This window comes from Dipodomys merriami, unplaced genomic scaffold (assembly GCF_024711535.1).
Source record: "Dipodomys merriami isolate MVZ:Mamm:240054 unplaced genomic scaffold, mDipMer1.0.p SCAF_12, whole genome shotgun sequence".
NCBI classification, from domain to species: domain Eukaryota; kingdom Metazoa; phylum Chordata; class Mammalia; order Rodentia; family Heteromyidae; genus Dipodomys; species Dipodomys merriami.
In genome coordinates this window covers 43,291,468-43,310,161 of record NW_027202493.1, presented here as the reverse complement: position 1 = coordinate 43,310,161, position 18,694 = coordinate 43,291,468, and positions in this window count along the sequence as shown.

Below are 18,694 nucleotides of genomic sequence, written 5' to 3'. Positions count from 1 at the left end.
TCCGCCAGGCCCAGCGAAGCCCAGGCACTGGGAAACACACCAAAAGACCGCCCAACAAAAGGCGGCTGGGCGGCGGGGTCCCCGCACCCGGAGGACGGGCGGCCGGGGCGGAGAGCACTTTTGCGCGAGTCTAATCTTAGCGGTCCATCTGGCCTCCGCGGGGCGGGCGGGGCGCGCACCCAGCGCGGGCCTCGAGCACGAGCACACGCGCACGGGCACGGGCGGCCGCGGCTGATCTCCTTCACGTTCACCTTGACTGCAGGGCGGAGGGAGGGAGGGAGGGAGGGAGTCCTCCCCCCTCCCCACCCCCAGCTCCTGTCCGGCGGGTGGGGGAGGGGAGGGGGAGGCGGCGCGAGCCTGAGTCCCGCAGTGGCCGCCGCGTGCGCGGCTCTGCAGTGATGTCAACCGCATCCGCCGCCCCGCACCCGCCTCGCTGTCACCCCAGCCCGGGGCCTCGGCCGCGGGGCGTCGAGATGAGCGCCCCGCCCGCGCCCCCTTTCCCCACTCCACGGCCCTGGGACCCGGGATTGGGGAGGGGGTGACGACGAGGAGACAGGTGTGGATCTGACATCTGGCCTCCAGGAGGACCCCGCCCCGGGGAGGGGGGTACAGCAGGGCCCCCCGCGGGGCTGCGCGTGCGTGGGCGCGGCCGAGCGCCCCCATCCCCGCGGCTCCCACCGCGGAAGCGCGCGCGCGTGCGGGGCGCACGCCGCCACCCGGCCCTCCAAGCGCTCCCGCTTCTCACTTTCCCCAGATCCGCATCCCCCCCGCACCCCTCCCCCGGCGCGGCCCTCCCTCCCCCTCTCCCCCCCAGCCGCGCGGGGGAGGGGGAGGCGCCGGGGGCCGCGGATGACGCGCGCGCTGCGGCAGGGGGGGGCGGCGCGGACCCCGCTCCTAATCCTCTTGTTTTCAGAACTGTCAGCAGATGTGGCTTCTCTTAGCCGAATAATCCCTTAAAGGAATAATCATCGTTTTTTTTAAAGGGAGGTAGACCGCGCCCCGCGAGCCCGGCCGAGGACGCCCCGGCGAGGTGAGGGGGAAGGCCACGGGCTCCCAATTCTGGGTTCTGCCCCTGCCCCCCCCCTCCCTGTCTCCCTCTCCCTCTCCTCCCTCCCGCGCCCTCCCTCCTCTCTCTCCCCTCCCTCCCCCATCCCCTGCAATCCGCACCGCACTCGGCGCTGGCGAGTTCACGCGCAGGGCTGGATTTCCAGGCGCCAGCACCGCGCGTCCTTATTCTTCCTCCCGCCGCCGAGGGTGCAGCCGCCGCCGCTGCCCTCGCCTCGCGGCCCCGCGGGCCGCGCAGCCCCTGCGGCCGGGCCCCACTTCGATTATCTTAGGGTTTTTTCAATCATGATCAGGACCTCGGTGCGTGGTTTTCGCCGCCTCCCCGCCAGGTGGAGGGACCCCCGCGCCAGCTCGCCCACCCTGCCCCTTCCCCGGCCCGGGAGGCCGCGGGGGGGGGGGTCCCCGAGGCCGCTCCCTGGGTGCGGCCAGCCCTGCCTCCGCCCCCCCCTCCCCTCCATTCTTCCGCAGGTTACATTGTCTTCGCCGGTGTCCCGGGCACGTCGACGCCGGGGCGCGTTCGCCGGGGCGGGCTGCAGCCAGCCTCTTGGAGGGAAAAAACCAAAAAGACCAAAAATGAAAAGGACGGAGACCCGGCGTGGACGCCGGGGACAAAGCGCCGTGGAGCGGCCAGGCGAGCGCCGCTGTCCAAGGTTGGTCGTCGCCGGCCGGGAGGCCGGATCTCTGCGGGTATGGGATCGGATTTGGGGGACCCTCTGGTCTGCGTCCCGGGGGTGGCCCGGAGGCGGGGGAGTCGGGGGCTTTTCCCCGGGAAGGGCAGCGGGGTGGAGGGAGAGGGGGCAGGCTTCATTTGCCCGTCCTGCTGCTGCTCCCGGTTGGAAAAGGGAGGGGAGCCCGAGGCTTGTTGGGGAGGCGCGGGGCGAGGCTGCTCCGGAGCTGGGGCCGGGCTGGGCCAGCCGGGGGCGGGCTGGGGGTCTTCTCTGCTCGGGTGCACGGCCAGAGTTTGGAGATGAGAAATAGGGGTGTGTGGAGAGCCCCTCCGTCTGCCTGTGCCCAGGGCACCGCCGGGTTTGTGTAAACAGGAGAGAGGTGGAGGGGGGGCGGGAGAGGCGCTGGAAATCATGTCTTTTTGTCTTTGGGAACTGGTATCCTGTTTTTCCCTATCTTTTTGTGACCCCGACTCAGCTCCTGGCGTACAGCAGTTACCTTTTAAATCTGTTACCACTACCCTTCACCCTGGTGAAGCCTGCTGGCAGGGGTGGGGTAGGGAGAGGGTAGGGGTGTTCTGCTAGCTGGCTCTCCTCCCTCCCCCCATCCCCTTCCTCCATTCCCCTCTCCCTCTCCTCCCTCTGCCTCCCTCTCCCCAGCTCACCCCCCCTTGCTCTCTCCCTCTTCCCTCCCTCCCACCTCCCTCCCTCCCTGCTGCATTTTGCATGAGCTATCTAGGTCATTAGCATTTTAGCGTATGCAAGACTTGACAAAGCTGATGAGGGACCAGATGGGCCCCGCTCTTATGGGGTTTTTTTTCCTTAATTTTTTCTCCCCCCCCCCCACTTCCCACCACCACTTGGGACCTGAGTGCAAGGACAGCAGCAGGCGAGTTCCGGAAAGCTGATTTCTCAGCTCCTGGCCCTGGCTAGTTAGCTCGACCCCGGCGCACACACCCTGACCCGGCTCCGCCTGGATCTCCGGTAAAGATCTCCAGCCACGCAGCCCTGCCCTGGCAACCGCCACCCAGCCTCGGCCACCCTCCTTCCTCTCTTGCCTTCCTCTTCCTCCCCGAGACCCCGTCTCCCTTTCCTGGGCAAAGCTGGGAGGCGAGATGGGTGGGCAGGGCTGGCTTCCCCGGGGGTGAGGGGGGCTGAGGTTTGCTCATTGTCTGGTGCTTGCAGGGAGAGGAACCACTAGGAGAGGGGTGAGGGGGAGTTGGGGTAATTAACCCGGGGGAGGCACCCCTTTCTGTCTCCCACTTCCACGCACACCCCAACCCTCCATCCCCCCCCCTTTGCGTTTTGCAGAAAGAAGCCTGGAGAGGAAAGGATGCTGAGAACAAAGAGCCTTTGCAGGACGCGGCCGTTATCTCATTGTGTGGCTGGAGCTGCGGTAGGGAGGATGCTGCTCCCCTCCCGGCGCGCGCCGCACACGCGCCGCTCTTTATTCCTCTTTCCTCCTTTCCTCCCATCACCATCACCACCACCACCCCTCGCCTTGCTTTCTCCTTCCCTTCCTTCCTCAGGAGACAGGCCTCTCTCTCCGTGTTCACAGCGGACCTTGATTTAAATGTCCATACAATTAAGGCACGCGGTGAATGCCAAGAATGGGGCTGGCTAAGCACCTTTGGGGGCCTCGCCCAGGATGGAGACACGGACTGACCACCCTCGTCACACCTCATGTGGGGACCAGAGGGGTCCAGGACTCCTGCGGGGTTGGTGGCCGGCCAGGCTCTTGGGCTCCGGAGGGCCCCCTCCCCCCGTGGGGGATATGTGCAGCTTGGATCCCAAGGGGGGCTTAGAGATGCAAATTGAACTTAGGGACAGAAACCCAGGTTTGTGCCAGCCCAGAGGTGGGGGGGGTGTCACTGGGCAGCGGTTGTGCGGTGGTCCTTGTGTATATTTGCATCTGGGCTTGGGTGTGAGATGCATGACTGGTTTTGTTCCCCGGCTCTGCTTTAGGTTTGCCCTTCCAGAAAAGAAATCTAGCTGACAGCCCCGGGGGGCCTAGACTGCAGCTAGATTGTGATCTGTTTCAGGTGTGGGGTGGAGGTGGGGAGGAGAGGTAGTACTGGCAGGGTGGCTGTTGGTCACCCGTTGTGCTATAGCTGTGCGGTTTCCTGAGAGGGCGTGAGGAAGCCATTGGGCTCTGTGGACGCGGAGGAATAGATTCCTGGCCATTGCTCAAGCTCCATCAGGGCTGAAAGCAAGCCCAGGGCTCCGAGGAACGCCTCCCGCCCTCCTTGCGGCTGGCTGTCACTGCAGTCACTGCAGTCTCCCGGCAGAGATCCAGGAGCTGCAGAGGAAGGGAGAGCAGCAGTCAGCCATACCTACCGAAGGGAGGGACCGGAACAGAAGGAAAAACAGCATGTGTACAGGTGGGGGTCTGAGCAAAGGCTGTTTTGAAACAGGCTGTCAGAGAATGAGAAGGGTTAAGCCTTCCTCATCTTGAAGCACCTGCTTCCCAAATCATGCCTTTCTTCCCGTCGCAGACCCCAGCAGCAGCTGGTCCTAGAGACCCCCACCCCCATGCATAGTCCCATCTCCCCAGCACAGCAGTAAGCACCAAGCTGCAAAGGAGGGTGGCCTCACCCAAACTCATTAATTACCAGGTAGAGAAAATGAAAGAGGGACAGGTCCCTGTATTCAAGGGAGGAGCAGAGAAAGGCCGCCAAGAGCTGGATCTTTGGCCCAGGAAGCTGGCTGCAGCAGCCTCCCCGCCCCCGCCCCCATGGCAGACGGCTGCCTTTATAAGGCCAAAGCCACCATGGATGCTTAGGAGTTTAATCTGATTCCTGATACAGGAATCAAGACCTAAGAGAGGATCAGCCTACAGGAAGGGAGGAAGGTCCTCTTTGCAAAGCCGTCATCCAGCCATCGCCCAGTCTAGTGAGCTAGTATTTGTTCAGCTATGTCATCGATCAGCCTCCTTCTCTGCCCAGCTTCCTCCCATTGCCTATGATGAGCCAGTGATTGTGTAATTATTTCATCTTAGGTTCATTATGTGTCCTCCTAACAGTATTTGGAGTTAGGCTGAAATTAGGTGTGCCGCATCCCGTCCAGATATTCCCAGAACCTTCTCCGAGTCTGCAGAAATAGGCCATCGCCTGCGTCCTACAAGCACTGCAGTGCGCTTGGCGCAGGCGGGCGGCAGGTGCTGGACGGCCCTGGGGAGGAGGTGACCCGCAGGACAGAGCGAGCTGCTGTGGTCACCCAGGGCCTTAGCAGGCATACTCCCCGAGGATGCGGCAGCCATGGCCTTCAGTATGCCTCCCCTAAGACTGCTTCCTCTCCTAATCCTGGCAAGCCTCACCCCCCATCCCCTGCCTTTTCTGAACAGGTTTTACGCCTGTGGTCTCTGCATCTGCAGCCCTCTGCTTCCCCCCATGCACAGCAGGATGCTACACTGTGGCTAACCGTGGCCTGCACCTCTGATGACCAAATCCTCTACAACCCCCCCCCCGTCCCCACAAACATCCCTGTTACCCACTTTGTCCTGTCACTGCTTCCCTGCGATTCCTCCGAACATCAGTGTGCCTTCACTGATCCAAGACTTCAAGGAGGCCCCAGTTAAGTGAAAACCTAACAGGCTTCTCTTTCTCTCTCCCCACTCCTCTCTCCCTTCCCCCCTCCCCCAAGCTTTAACCACAGGCCAAGGCCTGCTGGGTCATGCTGCTGAGGGTCTGTGCTGGGAAGGGCGTGTTTTCATGACTTACGTAAACTCTGGTTCCAGCAAGCTTTCGTGTGGAGGAGTGTTGTGGGTTTGCTAGGTCCAGTGTGCGTGTGTACTGGAGTCCGCTGGGGCTCAAGGCAGAGTGGGCTCTAATGGAGAGGGCATTAATGGGCTCTAATGTCAATCCTAGGTCCCTTTTGTGTTCACCAAGTGAAGAATCAGAGTAAAGGACAGCCAGCATAGCTTCCCTTCCGCAAAATCCGTGCCTTCTTATTGCCCCACAGAGATGTTAACAAGCAGCTGAACATACCTGCTCTTCCAAGGCAATTCCTGTCATTCCCAGTGCCATCTCCCCCCTATCTGTCCAGTTGAGCACTGGTAGCTCCATCCTATGGCTAAGACAAAGGGGGAAGTGTGTGGCTTAGCAGTGCAGGACATGGGTGTCGTGGCGTGCTGATGAATACACTGAGAAGGTCCCGCTCTCCTACCACCGTCAGGATCCTCACCCAAATACCACGCCTGTCTTTCCTAAGGTACTCCCTCGACACTTTAGATTAGGAATGTATCAAAGGGAAAACATGGCTAATGTTCTTCTTTCCCCTGCCAGCAGTAGCCCCTCTCTGTTTCAGTGGGGGGGGGGGGGGAATGACCTTTTGACAGAGACAAAGGTAAACACTTAAGTTACTTCTGTTACCAAAGAGTGTGGGGTGTGTGTATGTGGGGGCTGGGGGGCATGGATACAGGAGAGGAGAAGAGAAGACAGTTATAGCCAGAGATATCAATTGCTAGGGGGAGGAAGATGCCCCCAGCAGGTATATACACGATTGCATACATTATTTTTTTCCATACAACTATATCCATTGCTAATATTTACTGGAAGGTACTAGATCATAAGGAGATAAAATCCATCCATCCTCACTGTCTCCACAGGGACATTTCTCTTTCCCACTACTGAACTTACATAACATGCACCCTGCCCCCACTCCACCCTTAGAACACAGTCCTCTGGGAGCAGTTGCCGTGCCTTCTCCCAGGGACAGATGGATCCTCCCTTTGCTCAGCTACTCTGTGGGTGGCTTCAGAGCCGGTGAGTCAACATGGGCAGACAGAAGTGTGCTGGTGGGGTGTGTGTGAGAGAGACTGGGGAGGGGGGGTTGGCCAGCTGATTCACACTTATGAGCATGTCAATAAACCATGATGACAGTTTTGGTATTAATAAAGATTTTTTTTTCCCTTCCAAGTCCCCTCTATAATTCTTCCATGGGTATTTCTGAGTCTTCCTCAATTCTGTTTCTTAAAAAATCTCTAACACATAATTGTGTCTCAAATGCCAACATAGAATAAGAAAGAAGACTTTCAACGGGATTTATTGGGGGTAATGTTGCTCTAAAGATCTGCAGCGGTCCGGGGAGCTTGAAGCACCAAGTTTAGGTGGGGGCTAGGAGCCCAGGCCTTCATGATGAGAGCAAGCAATGTTCTAGGTCAGAGAAGAAGCGACAATCTCTCATGGGTGTAATTCACCTTTTCATTTTCTTATCCTTTTGTCTCAAAACGGAAAGGGGGGCCTGAATATGTCTTCAGTATCCTAAGGATATTGCAGTCCCGATCAAAGAGTGGGTGTGGGTTATTTTAAAGAAGTTCAATCTGTTTGTTGCTTAGAAATGTACAGTACAAAACTGAAAGACCTGGGTCCCGGGCATCACCACATTTTGCTTCTTCCGGTCCCATTTTAGAGGTGTTCTGCGTGACAATCTGCGGCCATGTATCTAGCTGCTACCACAGGCCTGCACCTGCACCCTCACACACGCTGCCAAAACACAGCTATATCAGCTATATCCTTGAGCAAGGTGAAGATGAGCAGGCTGGTCATCTTCCCTATCCCCTCTGCTGGTTTCTGTTTTAACACCACATACGCACATCTCTCTGCACACAACGCAGACTCTGGAAGATTGGGGAACCCTAATATTTAGATCAGCTGCATCTCCAAGGCTTTGACCTGAGGTGCAGACAGGTGCCGGTTTACTCCATAGGGTTGCAGGATGCACCCAAGCCCAGGTCTTAAGGCACTGAGGCCATGAAGAAGTCAGGGCACCCTCAGCAAGAGGAAAACGGGGGCACTCTATACATCCTCCTCCTGACACTGCTGGTCCCCTTTCACTCTGGAGAAAACTCAAGAGTTCATGGTAGCAATGCAGGTGGGGCTGCCCCAGTGTGGGGAACTAGAGACCTCCGGGCCTGCTAAACCAAATGCGGGGGGGGGGGGGCAGGGGAGGGGGGAGCAGGCCCATCACGCCCCCACCCCCACCCCGCACTGCCTCCCCCAGAGGGCCCAACCTGGGTAGTCCCCTGCCCCAGTCTTCTGCTCAGGAACTGTCACCTGGACGGTCCCATCCTGCACCCAGAAAGCCTTTCTTGGGAAAAGATTCCCAGCACAGAAGAAAGGAGGGAGCCGCCAAAGGAGGGAGCCGCCAACATGGGAAGGAGAGGGTTAGCCTGGTCACCTCTCACCAGCAGAGCACTGAAGATTCTGGACAGCACCCCTCACCATGACCCCTTTCTGCCACCCCTCACCCGACCTCCTGTGCCCCCCAGGTCCAGGCACCAGCATCCCCCTAGGGCCCAGGTGACATCCCCTCCCTGGTCCACAAATGGCTTCCTCCCCCGCCCTCCACCACACTCCAAGGAGCCAAGACAACAAAACTCCTCAGTGCCAAAGAAAGGGAGGCTCCCTCCTCCCACACCCCAGTCAGCTGGCTAGTCCTGACTCCAGCAGCCCTGAGCTCCAGCAGGGGAGCTGCTAGCAAGCCCATCTTAAGAAGCCCAAATCTCTGTCGTCTCCCTGAAAATGCAAACTGTCTGGACATGGCCTCTATTTATTAAACAACAACAACAACTAGCAGGGTGCAACTGGCTCAGGCCTGTCATCCTAGCTGCTCAGGAGGCTGAGATCCTGCCATCCCAGGCAGGAAAGTTCATGATACTCTGATCCCCAATGAACCACCAGAAAACGGGAAGTGGCACTGTGGCTCATGTGGTAAAGTGCTCGCCTTGAGCTGAAGAGCTCAGGGACAGCGCCCAGGCCCAGAGTTCAAGCCCCACGACTGACAAAAATAAATAAGTAAATAAATTCCTTCCATCTCTCACTTGTGAGGCCCGTCAAGGTGCAGTCAGTGATATGAATGCCACCTGAGATACCCCTCAAGTCACAGGTCAGAGCCTTGACTCAGGCCATGGCTCCAAACCAGCACCCAGGACAGTGCCCATCCTCCCCCATCTCCACAGGGGCTTCTCTTACAGCCCTCTCCCACACTGAGGAGATTCATGTAACAACATTCATTCCCATTAATTGAGACACTGGTTTAATTTCAGCTTGCTTCGCCTTAAGGCCCAACAGAGTTCGGCAGCAGTTTTCCCCAGTGCTTCTGCAGAAAATAACTGCTGATGATATCCAATTTCGGTATTACTATTTGTTAGCCAATTATATATCCTGTAACCCAGGCCTAACTGCTTCTGCCTTTGCGGGCCAAGCAGCACTGTACCTGGCTTCTGCCCATGCTCCAGCTTTTACTCCTGCCCAGATGAGCCATGCCGTGGGCACCTCACCCCTCTGTCCTTCCCTAGCCACATTGGGGGATCATTCTTTAGCAGTCTCCCCCATTTTAGGAGGAACCTGATTCTTTGCACTTAGAGTGTGTGTGCGTGCGTGCGTGCGTGCGTGTGTGTGTGTGTGTGTGTGTGTGTGTGTGTGTGTGTGTGTGTGTGTGTCCTAGGGTTTGAACTCAGGGCATAAATGCTGGCCCTGAACTTTTATATTCAAAGCTAGCTCTCTACCAGTTGAGCCACAGCTCCACTTCCGGCTTTTGTAGGAGGAGGAGGAGTCTATTGAAGGTAAGAGTCTCATGAACCTTCCTGCCCCAGCTGGCTTCAAACCAAGATCCTCAGATCTCAGCCTCCTGAGTAGCTAGGATGACAGGCGTGAGCCACCAGCACCCAGCTAGTTTCCATTCTTTTAGAAAAATGAAATTTACTGTTTCTCTTCTCTTTTCATTAGCATTTTACACACACACACACACACACACACACACACACGAGTAAAATGATGTTTCCTTCACACCATTTCCCTTCCTTCCCGGTCCTCCCTGCTTCCCTGCCTCCGTCTCAAAGCCATCCTACAGCTCAAAGAGAGCAACCTGGAGAATCAGTTTGAGAAAGGCATCCTTTTTTCAGAGGTGAGGAGGACAACTCCCACCTCCCCTACCCCAAAGGACTCTGGGAAACCGCACCTGCCTTTCAACACAGAATCACGCTTATAGAGAGCTGATGCAAAGGGAGGTGGTGAAGCCTTAGAAAGCCAAAAGTGTGCTGTTGCCACGTCTTATTTGTGCCTCGAGTTCATCAACACAGGAAGGAAGCCGGCACTTCCCACAGCTGGCGCTCCAAAAACAGGAAGATGAACGCAGAAATCACAGAAGATCCTTCTTTGTCTGCTTCCCCTCTCCCCCCCCCCGCCCCCACATTTGGAATCCATGCTTTCCACGCCATCCTGCGCCCTTACATGTCTCTCTAGCAGATCTGTAGCAACCCGCAGAGTGTCGGCATCAGAACCAAATGGAAAGAAAGCAAAATGTCAGAGCAGGTGGCTTGGCCTGCGGCCTCCCTCCCCTGCCACCTGGAAGCCTGGGCCCTTCTGGGTCCTTCTCTGGCAGCAGGCTGGAGGCTTCCTGCTCGCCTGGAAATCCTATGCTCATATTGTTCGTAGGGGGAAGTGGGTGGTGAATATTGGGGTGGGAGGGGGGAGGGATAACCAGGACATTGTTAAAAAGTTGCCTTACACATAAGGCTCAATAAATACCAACCAAATTGGACGGAATTAAATTAGCAGCAGCTGCCCTTCTGCTTTTCCTGCAGAAAAAGCTACAATAATACAGCGCGCCTCTTGGGCAGATTCTAGATGGTCTTCTGGAACAACAAGGAGATTAAAAATGTTCCTGGTTTATTCATGTCTTCAGCCCTAGTTTACCTTACCTAGATCCTGAATTTACCCATACCTGTGAAATTCCCAATAGTTAGTGCGTGGTCAGGAGATTATAACTGTCTATGCCAAGTCCTGAGTGGAAATTCTGAGAGGAAAGCAATTCTAGAATTCTTCCATATGCCTTGCAGAGCAATGTGCCTTCTACTCAAGTCTTACTGCCCTTGATTCACATCTAACCCCAGGGAGTGCCCTCTAAAGATAAATTAATAGTAATACTAATAATAAACTTCTGCCAGGCACTGGTGGCACACACCTATAAGGAGGTTGAGATTTAAAGATCTCAGTTCAAAGCTAGCCTGGGCAGGAAAGTCCTTGAGACTTTTTTTTTTGGGGGGGGGGGGTTGGTCATGGGGCTTGAACTCTGGGCTTGGGCGCTGTCCTTGCGCTCTTCAGCTCAAGGCGAGCACTCTACCACTTGAGCCACAGCACCACTTCCAGTTTTCTAGTGGCTTATTGGAGACAAGAGTCTCACAGATTTTCCTGCCTGGGCTGGCTTTGAACCGTGATCCTCAGATCTCAGCCTCCTGAGTAGCTACAATTATAGGCATGAGCCACCAGCGCCCAGCTCCTTGAGACTCTTTATCTCCAATTAACCACCAAAAAAGCCAGAAATGGAGCTGTGGCTCAAGTGGTCGAGCCCCAGCCTTGAGTATTAAAGCTAAGCCACAGCACCCAACCCTGAGTTCAAGTCCCAGAAAATGAAGGAGGAGGAAGAGGAGGATGAAGAAAGAGGAGGAGGAAGAGGAGGAAAGAGGAGGAGGAGGAGGAAGAAAGAGGAGGAGGAAGGAGGAGGAGGAAGGAGGAGGAGGAGGAAGCTGGAGGAGGAAGCTGGAGGAAGAAGAGAAAGAGGAAGAAGAAGAAGATTCTAGTTGTTTGGTCTATCCTCCATTATCCCTGAGCTCTAACATTCTACTAGCTCAGTAACAGACAGGTAGGAGCTCCAATGCCTCTTAACACAAGCCTGTGATTTTTACATCCTAGGAGTTATCAGTCCATAAGGCTGTCACATTTTGGTGGATTTAAAGCCAGCCTTTTCACGTTCTTTTACCTAAATATAATTTCTGGTTGCATTATTCCCATGAATGACACATAACTCTATCGCTTGATTAAAGGTAGGACTTAAGACACAGGAACCCGGTTCACCTCATTCAGCCGCAGGCAGGCTCAAGGCAGTCTGAGGCAAAACTGAAGTGGGGCAGAATTAGACTGGCACCTCGAAGCGTTGGCTTTGGTCACTCTCTTTCTCAGCCAGCTCTTGCTTTGTTGAACCAGCGCCTCTTGGTCTTTCTGACGCCCTGACCCTCCCAGCAGAGAATGCTGGGATTTCTTTAGTGAGCATGAGAGCCCAGCAGATACCACTGTCTTCCCAGGTCTGTACCAGCCTGGTAGACAGCTCTGTCCTGGAAAGCATCAAAGGTCTCTCGGCTCTTTCCACCTCCCCTTCTACCTGGGCATCCTGCCGCCTGGGGTGGGCAAATCATCAAAGGTATCGGCGCTGAGTGGGAGGGGCCGTCCACAACCTCATCTTGTCATGCCTGAACCACTCATCATGCTGTTGCCTAAACCCTGTCCAAGGCAGCATGTGGGGGCAGCGGCTAAGAAGGTGACTGAATGCGACCCCAGGGCCTCTCAGAAGCCTACAAGGATTTGGTCTTTTTTTTTTTTTTTTTTTTTGAGACTCTCAAGATATTAAGAAATTAAAACATTGAAACAGGTCTGGGAAGGTGGCTCAGTGGTAGAGTGCTTGCCTTGCATGCATGAGGCCCTGGGTTCGATTCCTCAGCACCACATAAGCAGAAAAAGCCAGAAGTGGAGCTGTGGCTCCAGTGGTAGAGCGCTAGCCTTGAGCTGAAGAGCTGAGGAACAGCGCCCAGGCCCAGAGTTCAGGCCCCATGACTGGCAAAACAAAAACAAAAACATTCAAATAAAATACTACAAGAGGGGCTGGGAATGTGGCTTCATGATAGAGTGCTTGCCTAGCATGCATGAAGCCCTGGGTTCAATTCCTCAGCACCACATACACAGAAAAAGCTCGAAGTGGCGCTGTGGCTCAAGTGGTAGAGCACTAGCCTTGAGCAAAAGAAGGTCAGGGACAGTGCCCAGGCCCTGAGTTCAAGCCCCAGGACTGGCAAAAAAAAGGAAGGGAGAGAGGAAGGTTACAAATTGTGGTATGTTTTATACGATCTTCTATCAGTTTCATTAGTGTACTGCCATTGCCTGTATATAACTTCCAAAAACTAATGTCAATGCTTCCTTGTGGCTCCAGCAAAGGAGTGTGCTCAGGGGGCTGCTCAGAGGCACCACAGGCTATGACTACAATACCAGGAGGTCCTTGGTAATATCAGGAGGCTTTGTGGTTGGTGACTTTGGGTAAGTTACTAAACCTCCCTAGCCTCCTCTGTGTATGTACATATCATATATTTATCATAGATGTATATATGATATATATCTTTTTAATCATATCTATACAGAGAGATAGAGATATGATTTTTAAAATACTGGTAAAGAGTTGGGTGCAGTGGCTGAGGCCTGTAACCCTACTCAGAAGGTAGACATCGGGAAGAAAATAGTTCCAGGCCAGCCTGGGCCAAAAGTTTACAGGACCCTATCTATCTCGACCAATATGCCGGCAATGCCAGCCGTGAAAAAGCTAAGGTCTGAACAGTCGAGGTTCCAGGTCAAGATCCCATCTCAGAAGAAGAAGATGGGTGTGGTGGTATACGCCTATCAACCCAGATATGACAGGAAGTATCAACAGGAGGCTCGGGCTGGGAAGGTGGCTCAGTGGTAGAGCGCTTGCCTTGCATGCCTGAGGCCCTGGGTTCAATTCCTCAGCACCACATAAGCAAAAAGAAAAAAGCTGGAAGTGGTGCTGTGGCTCAAGTGGTAGAGCGCTAGCCTTGAGCTGAAGAGCTGAGGGACAGCGCCCAGGTTCAGAGTTCAGGCCCCACGACCGGACCCCCCCCAAAAAAAAAAAAACAAACAGGAGGCTCATGATCCAGACCAGTCCAAAGTGAGACCTTCTCTCAAAAGTAACCAGAGCAAAAAGGGATGGAGGCATGCTCAAGCAGTAGAGCACCTATCTAGTAAGCACTAAGCCCCAAGTTCAAACCCAGTACTGCAACAAAAAAAAGTTAAAATGTTTAGCAAATAATTCTGTTTAATGCAAGCCAAATATGGAAATTTAACTTTTCTAGTAGCCACATGGTTAAAAACAAACAGGTGAGAGCAGGTGGGCTTACATCTATAATTCTAGCTGCTCAGAGGCTAGGATCAGAGAATTTGAATTCAGAGCCAACCCAGGTAGAACAGTCCAGAGCTGCCATCTCCAGTTAACTAGCAAAAAAATCAGGCTGGAGGCATGCCTCAAGTGATAGGGCACCAGCCGTGAGAAGGTCCTGAGTTCAAGTCCCAGAACTGGCAAAAAAAAAGGAAGGAAGGAGAGAATGGCATTAATCATGCATTTTATTCAACCCAATACATGTTAGCAAAAAATACTATTTTACAATATATCAAATATAAAAATGATTGAGATTTTAAATATTATTCTATCGTATGAACCCTTCCAAATCTTACTTGTATTTGATACGTACAGTACATTTCAACTCAGAGATGCTAAATTCTTATCAAAAACATCTACCTCATGTTTAGGTTTTCGCAGATTTATAGTTGAAATAAATAAAATTATGAAATATTTAAGGAGGCTGGGAAGGTGGCTCAGTGGTAGAGTGCTTGCCCTGTATGCATGAGGCCCTGGGTTCGATTCCTCAGCACCCCATAAGCAGAAAAAAGCCGGAAGTGGTGCTGGGTTCAAGTGGTACAGCGCTTGCCTTAAGCTGAAGAGCTGAGGGACAGCGCCCAGGCCCAGAGTTCAGGCCCCATGACCAACCAAAAAAAAATTTTTTTAAAGGAAATGAATACTGTATGTTTTTATTTTTTTATTTATTTATTTATTTTTTTTGTCGGTCGGTGGTTTATTGGAGATAGGTGTCTCACGGTCTCTCCTGCCCGGGCTGGCTTTGAACCGCGATCCTCAGATCTCAGCCTCCTGAGTAGCTAGGATTACAGGCGTGAGCCACCAGCGCCCGGCTACTGTATGTTTTTAAATGAAATGTAAAACTCCAGTTCTCAGGTGCTCTGCCACAGGAAGCTTGTACCCCCGTGGAGAGTTTTCAGTAAATGTTCACAAGCCATGTTCCCCAAGGCCCCACCGCTCTCAGACACAAGGAAAGCGCCTTTCCTTTCTTCCTTCAGGCTCCAAATCAGGGACCAGGCCTGGCATTTTCTCCACACAGCAATAATAACAACGCCACACAATGATGATCCGTGGCTGGAAATCTCCAGGCTTTCTTTGGCATTCTGTCGGCCTAGGCAGGCATACGCTGGATGGCTTATCACCCAAGAAACTTATTTCTCATCGTTCTGGAGATGTCAGAGTCCAAGCCCAAGACCCCAATAGTTTCATCTTCACAGGGCAGAAAGGACAAATGAGCCCCCTGGTTTGTTTTTATAAGGGAACAAATACTTTTCCGAAGGTTCTAGCACCATAACTTAATCACCTCCAAATACAACCATCATGAGAAGTTCGGATCATCATATGGACTTTGAGGGGAGCAAGCACACTGACGGACAGCGACGGACAATTTCACCATCACGGAAGGACCCTCTTCCCAGAACATCATTCTTGAGTCTTCCTGCTGGGTCATGTGGACACAGGGTGAGGGTGGTAGAATGTTCTTTTTGGAAACAATAACGCTGTACATCTGTGCCACAGGAATGACAAGAATGATGTCATAGAAGTGAGTGATGTTTGTTCTTAGTGACAGATCAAATTGTATAAGGGAGAAAATAGATGTCAGAAGGGCCACAGTCTAAATTTAATTCTGTGCTAATTTCTCATCATGTTATCCAGAAATCTCAGCTCCCTTTTCTTTTTATTTTGCTGTGTTGAACACTGAAGCAGCTGGGAGGACTCTGTGGAGAGTCGGACTTCCTCCCTGCCCGCAGTGAGCACACAGCTGGGGGAGAAGGTCAGATGAGTACCTCGCCAGCTGTGTCAAGGCAAAGTGGACCAGAGTCCCGCAGAGAGACCACCAAAGGCTAGGAGGGCTCGGATGAAAAGGATCACCTTCAAGGAGAGGGTTTCCACATGTGAAGAAGCAGGTAGGATTTGGGGGTGGAGGGGAGCACTGGAATTGGTGTCACTCCCATGGAAGCAAACTGAAGGACAGAAAGAAAGTGGTCCAGAATGCAGGTGGAAACAGCCAGATCCAATGACAATCCTACTTCAACTTTTTTCAGAAACTGCCACACTATTTTTCACCAGATCTGCACCATTTTCCCCATCCTTACCAACACACACATGTGTGTGTGTATGTGTGTGAGAGAGAGAGACAGAGACAGAGACAGAGAGAGAGACAGAAACAGAGACAGAGAGACAGGCAGAGAGAGAGAGAGACAGGGAATGTGTATGTCTTTTATTTTTGGCCAGTCATGGTCCTTGAATTTGGGGCCTGGACACTGTCCCTGTGCTTTTTGTGCTCAAGGCTACCACTCTACCACTTCAGCCACGGCTCTACTTCTTTTTTTTTTTTTTTTTTTTTAATTTAGTGGAGTTAAGAGTCTCACAAAGCTGGATACTGATGGCTCACGCTTATAAGCCTAGCTATTCAGAAGGCTGAGATCTGAGAATCACAGTTCAAAAAAACCACCAGAGAACCAGAAGTGGAGCTGTGGCTCAAGTGGTAGAGTGGTAGCCTTGAGCTTTTGAAAAAGCTCAGGGAGGGCTGGGAAGGTGGCTCAGTGGTAGAGCACTTGCCTTGCATGCATGAGGCCCTGGATTCGATTCCTCAGCACCACATAAGCAGAAAAAAAAAAAGCCGGAAGTGGTGCTGTGGCTCAAGTAGTAGGGCACTAGCCTTGAGCTGAAGAGCTGAGGGACAGCGCCCAGGCCCAGAGTTTAGGCGCACAACTAGACCCTCCCCCAAAAAAGAAACAAAAAGCTCAGGGAAAGCGCCCTGAATTCAAACCCTATGACTGCCAAAAAGAAAAAGAAAAAAAAAAAAGGGTCTGGGAAAGTGGCTCTATGATAGAGCGCTTGCCTTGCATGCCTGAGGCCCTGGGTTCGACTCCTCAGCACCACATAAGCAAAAAGAAAAAAGCCGGAAGTGGCGCTGTGGCTCAAGTGGTAGAGCATTAGCCTTGAGCTGAAGAGCTGAGGGACAGGGCCCAGGCCCAGAGTTCAGGCCCCATGACCAGACCCAAGAAAGAAAAAGAAAGAAAGAAAGAAAGAAAGAAAGAAAGAAAGAAAGAAAGAAAGAAAGAAAGAAAGAAAGAAAGAAAGAAAGAAAGAAAGAAAGAAAGAAAGAAAGAAAGAAAGAAAGAAAGAAAGAAAGAAAGAAAGAAAGAAAGAGAAGGAAAGATCTCACAGAGTTTCCTGCCCAGGCTGGCTTTTGTTTGGGTTTTTATTTTGGGTCCGGTCGTGGGCTTGAACTCTGAGTCTGGGCACTGCCCCTCAGCTCTTCAGCTCAAGGCTAGCGCTCTACCACTTGAGCCACAGCACCACTTCTGGATTGTTTTTTTGCTTATGGGTGCTGAGTAATCGAACCCAGGGCCTCAAGCTTGCAAGGCAAGCGCTTTACCACTGAGCCAACTTCCCAGCCCCCCAGGCTGGCTTTTTAAACCATGATCCTCAAATCTCAGCTTGAGTAGCTAGGATTACAGGTGTGAGCCACAGGCACCCTACGTGTGTGTGGGGTGTGTGTGTGTGTGTGTGTGTGTGTGTGTGTGTGTGTGTGTGTGTGTGTGTTTACATTAGCCATAGTAAGAGTATGATCATTTCCCTAAAGATTACTGATGTTGAACACTTATTCATGCACTCATTTGTCATCTGTATATCTTTGTGTGTGTGTGTGTGTGTGCACGTGCATCTATGCACACTAGTTCTGGGGCTTGAACTCAGGGCCTAGGTGCTGTTCCTGAATTTTGCTCAAAGCTAGCTCTCTATTACTTGAGCCACATCGCCACGGCTAGCTTTTTTGTTGGTTAATTGTAGATAAAAAGTGGCTCACTCCTGTAATACTAGCTACTGAGGAGACTGAGATATGAGGATCACGGTTTCAAGCCAGCCTGGGTAGAAAAGTCCATGAGACTCTTATCTCCAATGAACCACTAGAAAACCGGAAGTGGTGCTATGGCTCAAGCAATACAGCACTCGCCTTGAGCTGAAGAGCCCAGGGATAGTGCCCAAACCCCGAGTTCAAGCCCCATGACCAGAAAAAAAAAGTCTCACAGACTTTCCTGCCTAGGCTGGTTTTGAACTGTGATCATCTGATTTCAGCCTCCTGAGTAGCTGATTACAGATTACAGATCCTGATTACAGATATGAGCCACCAGCTTATTTATCTTCTTTGGAGAAATGTCTATTCAAGTCTTTTACCATTTTTAATTGATATATGTGTATGGGTATGTATATATAGCTATTTATTTACTTTTGTGTCAATACTGGGACTTGAATTCAAGGTCTCATGCTCTCACTTGACTTTTTCTGCTCAAGGCTGGCACTCTACCACTTGAGCCACACTCCACTTCTGGCTTTGTTTTGGTTAAGATTAGCATCTCATGGACTTTTCATGACCAGACCTTGATCTTCAGATCTCAGCCTCTTGAGTAGTTAGGATCACAGGCGTGAGTTGTTTATGCTTATTGTTGTCATTATTGCCATATCACTGCTTTGGGAAATTCCCAGGCAGTTTTGACAAATGGAGCGGTATCTCACCCACTGAATAAAGTCTCGGTATCTTAAAGTGTATAGTGGGTGATTCCTGGTCACATGGATGACCAGCAGTGCCTTCTTACCGCCTGACTTATTTGCTTAAATCCTCCAATTTTCCTCATTGGTCGGCTCTCAGAAACCTTTTCTACCTCTCCCTGCCTCCAATTCCCAAGTGCTATACTTAACCTCCAGAGGCTTACTATTCGGAGTCTGTGGCAGTACTTGTCCCTGACTTGTCTTCCCAGGCATTCTTCAGAAGTCTTATGATTTCAAGTGATAGAAACGCACTCGAAACTAGTTGAAACGCAAAGAGCCGATTGTCTCCTGGAACCTTGTACCAGGATCTGACTGTGCCTTGGGGAACAATTGGAAAAGCCACCTCCAGCATCTTTCTCTGAGTCCCTAACTCAGCCCCTCTCTGCATACATTCAATCATTCTCCTCATGCTGCAAAACTGGCCTCTGCTTTCCAGGTCCACA